This window comes from Boleophthalmus pectinirostris, unplaced genomic scaffold (assembly GCF_026225935.1).
Source record: "Boleophthalmus pectinirostris isolate CB_2022bp ecotype Guang Dong unplaced genomic scaffold, ASM2622593v1 HiC_scaffold_19, whole genome shotgun sequence".
Lineage (NCBI taxonomy): Eukaryota > Metazoa > Chordata > Actinopteri > Gobiiformes > Gobiidae > Boleophthalmus > Boleophthalmus pectinirostris.
In genome coordinates this window covers 45,275,200-45,289,617 of record NW_026571140.1, presented here as the reverse complement: position 1 = coordinate 45,289,617, position 14,418 = coordinate 45,275,200, and positions in this window count along the sequence as shown.

Genomic DNA, 14,418 nt, shown 5'->3' with positions numbered 1-14,418 from the left:
AACAGACAAACAAAAACAAACAAACAAACAAACAAACAGACAGACAAAACAAACAAACAGACAAACAAACAAACAAACAAACAACAAACAAACAAACAAACAAACAAGACACAAACAAACAACAGACAAACAAACAAACAAACAAACAAACAGACAAACAACAGACAAACAAACAAACAGACAAACAAACAGACAAACAAACAAACAGAACAACAACAAAACAAACAGACAAACAAACAAACAGACAAACAGACAAACAAACAAACAGACAAACAGACAAACAAACAAAAACAAACAACAAACAAACAGACAAACAAAACAAACAGACAAAACAAACAAAAACAAACAAACAAGACAAACAAACAAACAGACAAACAAACAAACAAACAGACAAACAGACAAACAAACAAACAGACAAACAAACAAACAAACAAAAACACAAACAAACAAACAGACAAACAAAAAACAAACAAACAAACAAACGAACAAACAAACAAACGAGAGAGAAAAAAAAAAACTTCAACTTTTTCTGACAAACTTTGTGATTCTGTTTTGAAAAGATTCAGAACAAAGTTTCACAATTTAAACTCGCACCTGACACACACAAGACAGCACCTGACACACACAAGACAGCACCTGACACACATGAGGAGGGCACCTGACACACATGGGGAGGGCACCTGACACACATGGGAGGGGAGGGCACCTGACACACATGGGGAGGGCACCTGACACACAAGGCACCGACACACACGGGAGGGGCACCTGACACACATGAGGGCACCTGACACACACATGAGGGCACCTGACACACACATGAGGGCACCTGACACACACATGAGGGCACCTGACACACACATGAGGGCACCTGACACACACATGGGAGGGCATCTGGAGTTTCATTTATTGATCTGAACATCGATTATCGGCTCCTTTGACTCGATCGAATGATCCACGAGAGAAAAACAACAACTCCTCTGTCATCTCCTTCTCTCCTTTCCTCCCTCCTTCTCTCCTTTCCTCCCTACTTCTCTCCTTTCCTCCCTCCTTCTCTCCTTTCCTCCCCCCTCTCTCCTTTCTCTCTCCTTCTCTCCTTTCCTCCTCCTTCCTCTCCTTTTCCTTCTCTCCTTTCCTCTCCTCTCCTTTCCTCCCTCTTCTTCCTTCCTCCCTCCTTCCTCCTCTCCTTTCCCTCTTCCTCCTTTCCTCTCTCCTTCCTCTCCTTTCCTCCCCCTTCTCCCTACTTCTCTCCTTTCTCTCTCCTTCTCTCCCTTTTCCTCCCCCCTTCTCTCCTTTCCTCCCTACTTCTCTCCTTTCCTCCCTCCTTCTCTCCTTTCCTCCCTACTTCTCTCCTTTCCTCTCTCCTTCTCTCCTTTCCTCCCCCCTTCTCTCCTTTCCTCCCTCCTTCTCTCCTTTCCTCCCTCCTTCTCTCCTTTCCTCTCTCCTTCTCTCCTTTCCTCCCCCTTCTCTCCTTTCCTCCCTCCTTCTCTCCTTTCCTCCCTCCTTCTCTCCTTTCCTCCCTACTTCTCTCCTTTCCTCTCTCCTTCTCTCCTTTCCTCCCCTTCTCTCCTTTCCTCCCCCCTTCTCTCCTTTCCTCCCTCCTTCTCTCCTTTCCTCCCCCCTTCTCTCCTTTCCTCCCTACTTCTCTCCTTTCCTCTCTCCTTCTCTCCTTGTCTCCTTGTGTCCTTGTTTCCTGTGTCCTTGTCTCCTTGTGTCCTAGGCAGATCTGTGCTGTGATTGGCCGTTGCCGTGGAGACGATCAGCTGTTCCACTGACCCAGACTCAGACCGACGCAATGCACCAATCTGCACCACACCCAGAACTAAACCAGGACTAAACCAGGACTAAACCAGGTCTAAACCAGGACTAAACCAGGTCTAAACCAGGACTAAACCAGGTCTAAACCCCAGGACTAAACCCTCTAACCGACTAAACCAGGACTAAACCAGGACTAACCAGGTCTAAACCAGGACTAACCAGGACTAAACCAGGTCTAAACCAGGACTAAACAGACTAAACCAGGACTAAACCAGGTCTAAAACCAGTAAAACCAGGACTAACCAGGTCTAAACCAGGTCTTAACCAGGACTAAACTAAACCAGGACTAAACCAGGACTAAACAGGTCTAAACCAGGTCAAACCAGGACTAACCAGGTCTAAACCAGGTCTAAACCAGGACTAAACCAGGACTAAAACCAGGTCTAAACCAGACTAAACCAGGACTAAACCAGGTCTAAACCAGGACTAAACAGGACTAAACCAAGGACTAAACCAGGTTCTAAACCGGTCTAAACCAGGACTAAACCAGGTCTAAACCAGGACTAAACCAGGACTAAACCAGGACTAAACCAGGTCAAACAGGTCTAACCAGACTAAACCAGGACTAACCAGGTCTAAACCAGGACTCCCAGGTCTAAAAACCAACTAAACCAGGTCTAAACCAGGACTAAACCAGGGACTAAACCAGGACTAACCCAGAACTAAACAGGACTAAACCAGGAAACCAAAACTAAACCAGGACTAAACCAGGACTAAAACCAGGTCTAAACCAGGACTAAACAGGATAAACCAGGGTCTAAACCAGGACTAAACCAGTCAAACAGGACTAAACCAGGTCTAAACCAGGACTAAACCAGGACTAACCCAAACTAAACCCAGGTCTAAACCAGGACTAAACCAGGTCTAAACCAGGACAAACCAGGACTAAACCAGGACTAAACCAGGTCTAACCAGGACTAAACCAGGTCTAAAACCAGGACTAAACCAGGTCTAAACAGGACTAAACACCAGGAACTAAACCAGGACTAAACAGGACCCAGAACCAGGAGGTCTAAACCAGGACCAGGTCTAAACCAGGACTAAACCAGGACTAAACCGGTCTAAACCAGGTCTAAACCAGGACTAACCAAACTAAACCAGAACTCTAAACCAGGGAACTAAACCAGGACTAAACCAGGACTAAACCAGAACTAAAACCAGGTCTAAACCAGGCTAAACAGTAAACCAGACTAAACCAGGGACTAAACCAGGAACCAGAACTAAACCAGGACTAAAACCAGGACTAAACCAGTCTAAACCAGGACTAAACCAGGACTAAACCAGAACTAAACCAGGTAACCAGGTCTAAACCAGAACTAAACCAGAACTAAACCAGTTACTAAACCAGAACTAACCCAAAATAAACCAGGACTAAACCAGGACTAAACCGGAAAACCCAACTAAACCAGGACTAAACACGTCTAAACCAGGTCCTAAAACCAACTAGAACAGGACTAAACCGGACTAAACCAGAACTAAACCAGGACTAAACCAGGGACTAAACAGACTAAACCAGAACTAAAACAGACAAACAGGACGAAACCAGGTCTATAACCAGAACTAACCCAGGACTAACCCAGAACTAAACCAGGACTACCAGGACTAAACCAGAACTAAACCAGAACTAAACCAGACAAACAAGACTACCAGGACTAAACCAGAAAACCAGAACTAAACCAGAACTAAACCAGAACTAAACCAGGACTAAACCAGTCTAAACCAGAACTAACCCAGGGACTAAACAGGACTAAACCAGAACTAAACCAGGACTAAACCAGTAACTAAACCAGAACTAAACCAGAACTAAACCAGGACTAAACCAGAACTAAACCAGACTAAAACCAGGACTAAACCAGGTCTTAAACCAGGATAAACCAGGTCTAACCAGGATTAAACTCACTAAACCAGGTCTACCCAGAACTAAACCAGGATCTAAACCAGTCTAAACCAGGCAACAGTCTAAACAGGCTCTAAACCAGAACTAAACCAGGACTAAACCAGGACGAGTCCGGACTGAACCAGACTAAACAGGAAAACCAGGACTAAACCAGGACTAAACCAGACTAAACCAGGCCTAAACTAGGACTAAACCCCAAAATCAGGTCTTAAACCAGGAACTAAACCACGGTCTAAACCAGCGTCTAAAACCAGGACGAAACCAGACTAAACCAGTCTAAAACCAGAACTAAACCAGGACTAAACAGGACTAAACCAGCGTCTAAACCAGGACGTAACCAGACTAAACCAGTCTAAACCAGGACTTAACCAGGATCTAAACCAGTCCAACCAGGTCTAAACAGACTAAACCGTCTAAACCAGGACAAACCTTTGACACAGGACTAAACCAGGACTAAACCAGGACTAAAATTAGCTAAACCAGGACTAAACCAGGCTAAACAGAGACTAAACCAACTAAAACCACTAAACCAGACTAACCTCACCGGACTAAACCAGGGACTAACCAGATAAACCAGACTAACCAGAACTAAACCAAAACTAAACCAGGACTAAACCAGGACTAAACCAGGTCTAAACCCAGGACTAAACCAGGAACTAAACCAGACTAAACCAGGACTAAACCAGGATCCAGGACTAACCAGGACTAAACCAGGACTAAACCAGGACTAACCAGGACTAAACCAGGACTAAACCAGGTCTAAACCAGGTCTAAACCAAAACCAGGTCTAAACCAGGTCTAAACCAGGACTAAACCAGTCTAAACCAGGACTAAACCAGGACTAAACCAGTCTAAACCAGGACTAAACCAGGACTAAACCAGGGACCTAAACCAGGACTAAACCCACCACTAAACCAGGTCTAAAACCAGGACTAAACCAGGACTAAACCAGGTCTAAACCAGTCTAAATAAACCAGGACTAAACCAGTCTAAACCAGGACTAACCAGACTAAACCAGACTAAACCAGGTCTAAACCAGGGACTAAACCAGGTTCTAAACCAGGACTAACCAGAACTAAACCAGGACTAAACCCAACCAGGTCTAAACCAGTCTAAAACCAGGACTAAACCAGGACTAAACCAGGTCTAAACCAGGACTAAACCAGGACTAAACCCAGGTCTAAACCAGACTAAACCAGGACTAAACCAGTCTAAAACCAGGACTTAAACCAGGTCTAAACCAGGACTAAACCAGACTAAACCGGGACTAAACCAGGACTAAAACCAACTAAACCAGGACTAACCAGGTCTAAACCAGGACCTAAACCAGAACTAAACCAGGACTAACCAGGACTAAACCAGGTCTAACCCAGAACAAACCAGGACTAAACCAGGACTAAACCAGGACTAAACCAGTCTAAACCAGGACTAAACCAGGACTAAACCATAAACCAGGGACTAAACCAGGATAAACCAGGGACTAAACCAGGACTAAACCAGGACTAAACCAGGACTAAACCAGACTAAACCAGGACTAAACCAGACTAAACCAGGACTAAACCAGGACTAAACCAGTCTAAACCAACCAGACTAAACCAGGACTAAACCAGGACTAAACCACTAAACCAACAGGTCTAACCAGGTCTAAACCAGGAAACCAGGACTAACAGACTAAACCAGGACTAAACCGAAGGTCTAAACCAGGACTAACCAGAACTACTAAACCAGGACTAAACCAGGTCTAAACCAGGACTAAACCAGGACTAAAACCAGAACTAAACCAGGACTAAACCAGGACTAAACCAACTAAACCAGAACTAACCAGGTCTAAACCAGGACTACCAGAACTAAACCAAACTAAACCAGGTCTAAACCAGGACTTACTCTAAACCAGGAAACCAGGTCTAAACCAGAACTAAACCAGGACTAAACCAGGACTAACCAGGACTAAACCAGGAACTAAACCAGGACTAAACCAGGTCTAAACCAGGACTAAACCAGGACTAAACCAAACTAAACCAGGACTAAACCAGGCTAAACCAGACTAAACCAGGACTAAACCAGAACTAAACCAGGACTAAACCAGGACTAAACCAGGTCTAAACCAGGACTAAAACCAGAAACTAACCAGGTCTAAACCAGACAAACCAGGACTAACCAGGTCTAAACCAGAACTAAACCAGAACTAAACCAGGAACTAAACCAGGACTAACCAAACTAACCAGGACTAAACCAGAACTAAACCAGGACTAAACCAGGACTAAACCAGGACTAAACCAGAACTAAACCAGGACTAAACCAGGTCTAAACCAGGAACCAGAACTAAACACTAAGACAAACCAGAACTAAACCAGGACTAAACCAGACTAACCAGAACTAAACCAGAACTAAACCAGGACTAAACCAGGACTAACCAGGACTAAACCAGGACTAAACCAGAACTAAACCAGACTAAACCAGGTCTAAACCAGGACTAAACCAGGTCTAAACCAGGACTAAACCAGGTCTAAACCAGGACTAAACCAGGACTAAACCAGGACTAAACCAGAACTGTCGCCACAAAGAAAGAATCTAAATAAGCAGGAACAAACTGACCAATCAGACGCAGCGAGGGGCGGGACTAAACATGAGCTCTTGTTTGATTGGTTGAATCTGACGCATGTTTTTATAAACTCCAGAAACATGAGGCTTAGGACCATGAGTGAGGACGCACTTTAAAAACCCAGAGGACCTCCACCTGGTGACATCAGCAGGTGCAGCACAGTGTGACAGACTGAAACATGACAACGAAACAAAACACCAAGCCCAGATGTTTATGAGGAGAATTAAAGCCTCACTGTGGAACATTTCCTCACGACGCAAGAGGATTAAACAGACGAGAGATTATAGAGATTTAACTAAATGTTTATCCTGGACCAGACCTGGACCAGACCTGGACCAGACCTGGACCAGACCTGGACCAGACCTGGACCTGGTTCAGTTCTGGTGTTTTCAGGTTCTGGTGACGTCACAGTGACTCATTTATATTTGTGGTCACATGACCTCAGTCTGTCTCCATGACGATGGCTCTACATCTCTCTCTTTCTCTCTTCTCTCTCTCTCTCTCTCTTCTTCTCTCTCTCTCTCTCTCTCCTCTCTCTCTCTCTCTCTCTCTCTCTCTCTCTCTCTCTCTCTCTCTCTCTCTCTCTTCTCTCTCTCTCTCTCTCTCTCTCTCTCTTATTCTCTCTCTCTCTCTCTCTCTTCTCTCTCTCTCTCTCTCTCTCTCTCTCTCTCTCTCTCTCTCTCTCTCTCTCTCTCTCTCTCTCTCTCTCTCTCTCTCTCTCTCTCTCTCTCTCTCTCTCTCTCTCTCTCTCTCTCTCTCTCTCTCTCTTCTCTCTCTCTCTCTCTCTCTCTCTCTCTCTCTCTCTCTCTCTTATTCTCTCTCTCTCTCTCTCTTCTCCGCCTCTCTGTCTCTCTCTCTCTCTCTCTCTCTCTCTCTCTCTCTCTCTCTTCTCTCTCTCTCTCTCTCTCTCTCTCTTCTCTCTCTCTCTCTCTCTCTCTCTCTCTTTCTCTCTCTCTCTCTCTCTTTCTCTCTTTCGTTAAATCTCTCGTTATGTAATTCTTTGGTTTTTTTAGGGGAGTTTGGTTTTTTTTAGTCACAGCTGGAGCCTCGACCAATCAGAACACGGCAAAACATAATCCTCCAATCAGACGCTTTAAAAATAGAAACACACGAGGAGGGAGCGCACCTGCACCTGCCACACGGCACCTGCCACACGGCCACCTGCCCGGCACCACACCTGACACACAGGGAGGGGGGCAGGGGGGGGGGGGGGTGTCGTGTTGCTGCTGCAGATGTTTTTTCCCAGAATCCTCCAGAGCCGAGTCAGCGATTTATCTGACGCCACCGAAGACGAATCTGACACTGACAAACTCACAGGAGACAGACCCACAACAGACCTGGTTTAGTCCTGGTTTAGTCCTGGTTTAGTCCTGGTTTAGTCCTGTTTAGTTTTAGTCCTGGTTTCAGTCCTGGTTTAGTCCTGGTTTAGTCCTGGTTTAGTCCTGGTTTAGTCCTGGTTTAGTCCTGGTTTAGTCCGTTTAGTCCGTTTAGTCCTTTAGTTCTTTAGTCCTGGTTTTAGTCCTGGTTTAGTCCGGTTTAGTTTTAGTCCTGGTTTAGTCCTGGTTTAGTCCCTGGTTTAGCCTGGGTTTAGTCCTGGTTTAGTCCTGGTTTAGAGTCCGGTTGGTTTAGTCCTGGTTTAGTCCTGGTTTAGTCCTCGGTTTTAGTCCTGGTTTAGTCTGTTTAGTCCTGGTTTAGTCTCGGTTTATGGTCTCAGTTTGGTTAGTCCGGTTTAGTTTTAGTCCGGTTTTAGTCCAGTTTAGTCCTGGTTTAGTCTTGGTTCAGTCCTGGGTTTAGTCCTGGTTTAGTCCGGTTTAGGGTTTTAGTCCAGGTTCAGTCCTGGTTTAGTCCTGGTGTGTATCTGAGGTTTTTTCTGGGAGGGCATCTGGGCTAAACTCAAACAGCTCCATCCACACAAGAAGAAAGTACAAGTACAAGTACAAGTACAAGTACGAGTACAAGTACAAGTACAAGTACAAGTAGATGTATTTGAAAGAGACAAGAAAAGTCCTTCAGTCTCATCAGAACATCAGAGAAATGCTTCGTTTTACTTTCAATTTCAAATCAAATCAAATGTTTTTGTTTCGCTTGTTTAAAAAAAATCTGGGAAATGAAATAATCACGAAATAATAAACAAATCCAACACAATTAGAATCATAAAAATCATAAAAAACAACAGCAGCAGCAGCAGGTTTTTCTGGACAAATGTCGAGGAGAAAAGGTTTTGAGTTTGAGCAGCGACTGCGGCTCTAATGTGGAAAGACAAAATGTTTCACAACGAGACTTTCACTTTCACTTTACTTAACGACGCCAAAACTCCAACAAAAACACGAGAAAAAACTTCAGACGCAAAAAGACACACGGAGTGACGGACAGGTGCATCGGCCAATCAGAGACAGGTGCATCGGCCAATCAGAGACAGGTGCATCGGCCAATCAGAGACAGGTGCATCGGCCAATCAGAGACAGGTGCATCGGCCAATCAGAGACAGGTTTGTATCAAAACAAACATTTCCGCTCATGAAGCAAACCAGAAGTGACCGACTGTGACAAACAACAAACCTGTCGCCTCGTCTCAAGTGTCACTGGAGTTTTTTTGTGTTTTTATTGTAAAAGTTGAATCTTTTGAACAAGTTCCTTCAGTTTTATTTGTGTAACTTTAGTTTAGTTTCGGGGACACAGACTCAGACGTTTTTAAATCCGCTCAGGACATAAATATTTAGGGTCAGACACCAAAACTTAAACATCTAAAACTGGTTGTGTGTCACGGTGTGGAGCAGAATCTAAAGTCTAAAACAACCAAGAGTCTGGTCATGACCTGGAGGACCAGAGGAGATAAACACATGAGATTTCCAGACTTTTACCTGTCAAATGTTGAATTGTCTGTTACAACAAAAATTAAACATCTGGGGAAAGATCATCAGTGCGACATGACAGACGACGATGATGAAGATGATGAAGATGATGATGAAGACGATGATGATGATGACGATGATGATGATGATGATGATGATGAAGATGATGATGATGATGATGATGATGATGAGATGATGATGATGACGACGACTGATGATGATGATGATGACGATGATGATGATGATGATGATGAAGATGATGAATGATGATGATGATGATGATGATGAAGATGATGATGATGATGATGATGATGATGATGATGATGATGATGATGAGATGATGATGAAGATGATGATGAGATGATGATGATGATGATGATGATGATGAGAATGATGATGATGAATGATGATGATGATGATGATGATGATGACGATGATTGATGATGATGATGATGATGATGATGATGAATGATGATGATGATGAAGATGATGATGAAGATGATGATGATGATGATGATGATGATGATGATGATGACGATGATGATGATGATGATGATGATGATGATGATGAGATGATGATGATGATGATGATGATGATGATGATGATGATGATGATGATGATGATGATGATGATGATGATGATGATGATGATGATGATGATGATGAAGATGATGATGATGATGATGATGAGATGATGATGATGATGATGATGATGATGATGATGATGATGACGATGATGATGATGATGATGATGATGATGATGATGATGATGATGATGATGATGATGATGATGATGATGATGATGATGATGATGATGATGATGATGATGATGATGATGATGATGATGATGATGATGATGATGATGATGAAGATGATGATGATAATGACGATGATGATGATGATATGATGATGATGATGATGATGATGATGATGATGATGATGATGATGATGATGATGATGAATGATGATGAAGATGATGAGGATGATGAAGATGATGAAGATGACAGTGTAGACGCTCTGTGCTGTCAGATCTTCTTCTGTGTAAGTTTGGTTCTTGTACAAATGAAGTCAAGTTGTTCTTGTTTAAATCTTCTTCACTGTTGCACATTTCACCTCTGGACTCATTATAAAAAGTCCGTTTGCAGGTGTTTCCACTGAGGTTTTACGGAGCCACGATGGACGAGAGCGACTGAGATGTTTGTTTCTGCTCGAGTGAAACTTTACAACAACAACAACGACACAACGACACAATAACAGAAGAACAGAAGAACAGAAGAACAGAACCGTGTGGGACTTTCAGTCTGTCCAGTTTTATGGCCTCAGTTTGTTCTTGGTCTGATTCTGATTCACGTTTGACCAAAAGTTCGACATGTTTTTCTTCCTGATGTTTTAAAAAGTCGACAGACGACGACGTTACATCGAGTTTATTCAAATAGAAATCAGATGTTTTTGTTTTTCTGTAATAAATAAAACTGTTGTTCTGTTGATCGTGTTTCTCATCGTGGAGTTTTTTAAAAGTCAAACACTGAGTCACATTTATTTATTAAAGTTTCAATGTTTCGGGGACAAAAACGTCACTGGGGTTTTTGGGTTTTTTTGAGGTTTTTTTTTTTGAGTTTTTTTACCTTCACTACATCTCCCAGAATCCTCTGCTCTTTAACTCAAAACCTCCACATTTACACGAGCTCTTCTCTCAAACTGAAAACCCTCTGTTCCACTTGGTGATGTCATCATGTGGTGATACAGGAAGTGCTCCACTGTGTTTTTAAACTCCACACTTCACCTTCACTAGAATCACCTGGATCATTTCAGTCGTGGAGACACTGAACTCAGCTGAACTAAAGAGAAAAGGAGCTGAGCACTGGATGACATCACAAGGTGGAACAGAGCGTTAGAACATGAGAACATTAGAACATGAGAACATGAGGTCGTGGGTCGTGGGTCGTGGGTTTTCAGTGTCTTTTGTTTCTTTTGGATGTTTTTGTGTCAGACGTCTCCTTTAAGAGGCCTTCAGCCCAGAGCAGCAGTTACAGTCCCCACACCAATGTGCAAACTCATCCAGGACTGAACCAGGTCTAAACCAGGTCTAAACCAGGTCTAAACCAGGTCTAAACCAGGTACTGAACCAGGTCTAAACCAGGTCTAAACCAGGACTGAACCAGGTCTAAACCAGGACTAAACCAGAACTGAACCAGGACTAAACCAGGTCTAAACCAGGACTAAACCAGGACTAAAACTGGACTAAAACTGGACTAAACCTGGACTAAACCTGGACTAAAACTGGACTAAAACTGGACTAAACCTGGACTAAAACTGGATGAAAACTGGACTAAACCTGGACTAAAACTGGACTAAACGAGGACTAAAACTGAACTGAACCAGGACTGAAGCAGGACTAAACCAGGACTAAACCAGGACTGAACCAGGACTAAACCAGGACTGAACCAGGACTAAACCAGGACTAAACCAGGACTAAACCAGGATTAAAACAGGACTAAACCAGGACTAAACCAGGACTAAACCAGAACTAAACCAGGTCTGAACTAAGAGCAGTAATCACATCTAAGATCTGGACCATGACTCGGGTCAGATCCGGGTTTGGGGCCAAGGTGACCGGACCCGGGGCTGGTCCGGGTTCAGGGAGAGTCTGGATTTTGGACCTTGGATCAAACCAAGATTTATGATTCTGAAATATTGATCCGACTCATCAGGATCGAAAACTGATCCACAGCTCCGGACGGAACCGGGACAGAACCGGGCCGGACCGGGACAGGACCGGACCGGGCCGGACCGGGACAGAACCGGGCCGGACCGGGACAGAACCGGGCCGGACCGGGACGTGACGCGTGCGTCCGTCTCCTCCGCGCTGTGTCCGTGGGCGAGGCCGCGCGCTCCGCCGCAGGCCGCACGGAACCGACGCGAAGGACGAAGCAGCGCGACGCACGGAGGCGCAGAGGAAGAGGAGGAGGAAGAAGAGAAGAAGAGGAGGTGTAGAAGAAGAGGAGGAGGAAAGAGGAGGCGTTGAGGAGGTCTGGTACTCACCGGGGGAGAGTCCGCGCGCGGGGAAACGGCGCAGTTTCCGCTCCGGGCCGCTCCGTACAGCCGCTTCTGCCGCTGCTGCGTCAAAAACACGCGCAGCCTCAGCACCAGCTCTGCGCGGGCACGAGGGGAGGGACGCGGGCACGAGGGAGGCGCGCGGGCACGAGGGAGGCGCGCGGGCACGAGGGGAGAGCGACGAGAGAGAAAGAGAGAGAGATGCTGCAGCGCGCGCGCGGAACGGAGGAAAAGTACTGGACTAAAAAAGGACTAAACCAGGACTAAACGAGACCAAAACAGGAACTGAACCAGGACTGGACCAGGACTGGACCAGACTGGACCAGGACTGGACCAGGACTGGACCAGGACTGGACCAGGACTCATTTCAGAATTGTAAAGGTGAATATTTTCTGTGGTTTTGCTGAAGTTCCAGATTCTCTGAGTCACCGTCTCCAACGGAAACTCTGAAGGACCAAAACCAGACCAAGACCAAGACCAAGACCAAAACCAAAACCAAGACCAAGACCAAAACCAGACCAAGACCAGAACCAGACCAAGACCAGAGACCAAATGACCCAGGGTCCTTGATCAGAGGGTCCAGATGTCCCAGTGTCTCTGTCCCCACAGATTTACACAAAAACACTGATCTGTCCCAGAGTCTCTGTTTATGATCAAACTGAACTAAACCAGGACTAAACCAGGTCTAAACCAGGACTGAACCAGGACTAAACCAGGACTGAACCAGGACTAAACCAGGACTAAACCAGGACGAACCAGGACTAAACCAGGACTGAACAGGACTAACCAGGACTAAACCAGGACTAAACCAGGACTAAACCAGGACTAAACCAGGACTAAACCAGGACTAAACCAGGACTAAACCAGGACTAACCAGGACTAAACCAGGACTAACCAGGACTAAACCAAACCAGGACTAAACCAGGACTAAACCAGGACTGAAAACCAGGACTAAACCAGGACTAAACAGGACTAAACCAGGTCTAAACCCTAAACCAGGACTAAAACCAGGACTAAACCAGGACTAAACCAGGTCTAAACCAGGACTGAACCAGGACTAAACCAGGACAAACCAGGACTAAACCAGGTCTAAAACAGGACTAAAACCAGGACTGAACCAGGACCTCCTCCTGAAACCAGGACTAAACCACCTCCTGGACCTCCTAAACCAGGACTACCAGGTCTAAACCAGGTTTAAACCAGGACTAAACCAGGACTAAACCAGGACTAAACCAGGACTAAACCAGGTCTAACCCAGGTCTAAACCAGGACACTCAGACTGGTCGTGTTTCCGTGACGACTGGTGGTGGTTCAGTGTTTTAGTGTCGTGTGTAAATCTTTCCCCTGAAGTTTGATGGACCAATCAGAGCGCAGCGTCAGTTTGGGATGACATCACCTCCAGACTGAACACTGTGCACTCCTCCTGTCTCTGTGCACTGCTCCCGACTGTCTCTGAACACCTCCTCCTGAACATCTCCTCCTGAACATCTCCTCCTGAACATCTCCTCCTGAACACCTCCTCCTGAACACCTCCTCCTGAACACTCCTCCTGAACACTCCTCCTCCTCCTCCTGAACACCTCCTCCTGAAACACCTCCTCCTCCTCCTGAACACCTCCTGAACACCTCCTCCTGAACACCTCCTGAACACCTCCTCCTGAACACCTCACCTCCTCCTGAACACCTCCTCCTGAACACCTCCTGAACACCTCCTCCTGAACACACCTCCTGAACACCTCCTGAACACCTCCTCCTGAACACCTCCTCCTGAACACCTGAACATCTCCTCCTGAACACCTCCTCCTGAACACCTCCTGAACACCTCCTGAACACCTCCTCCTGAACACCTCCTCCTCCTCCTGAACACCTCCTCCTGAACACCTCCTCCTGAACACCTCCTGAACACCTCCTCCTCCTCCTGAACACCTCCTCCTGAACACCTCCTCCTGAACACCTCCTCCTGAACACCTCCTCCTGAACACCTCCTCCTGAACACCTCCTCCTCCTCCTCCTGAACACCTCCTCCTGAACACCTCCTCCTGAACACCTCCTCCTGAACACCTCCTGAACACCTCCTCCTGAACACCTCCTCCTCCTCCTGAACACCTCCTGAACACCTCCTCCTGAACACCTCCTCCTGAACATCTCCTCCTGAACACCTCCTCCTGAACACCTCCTGAACACCTCCTCCTGAACACCT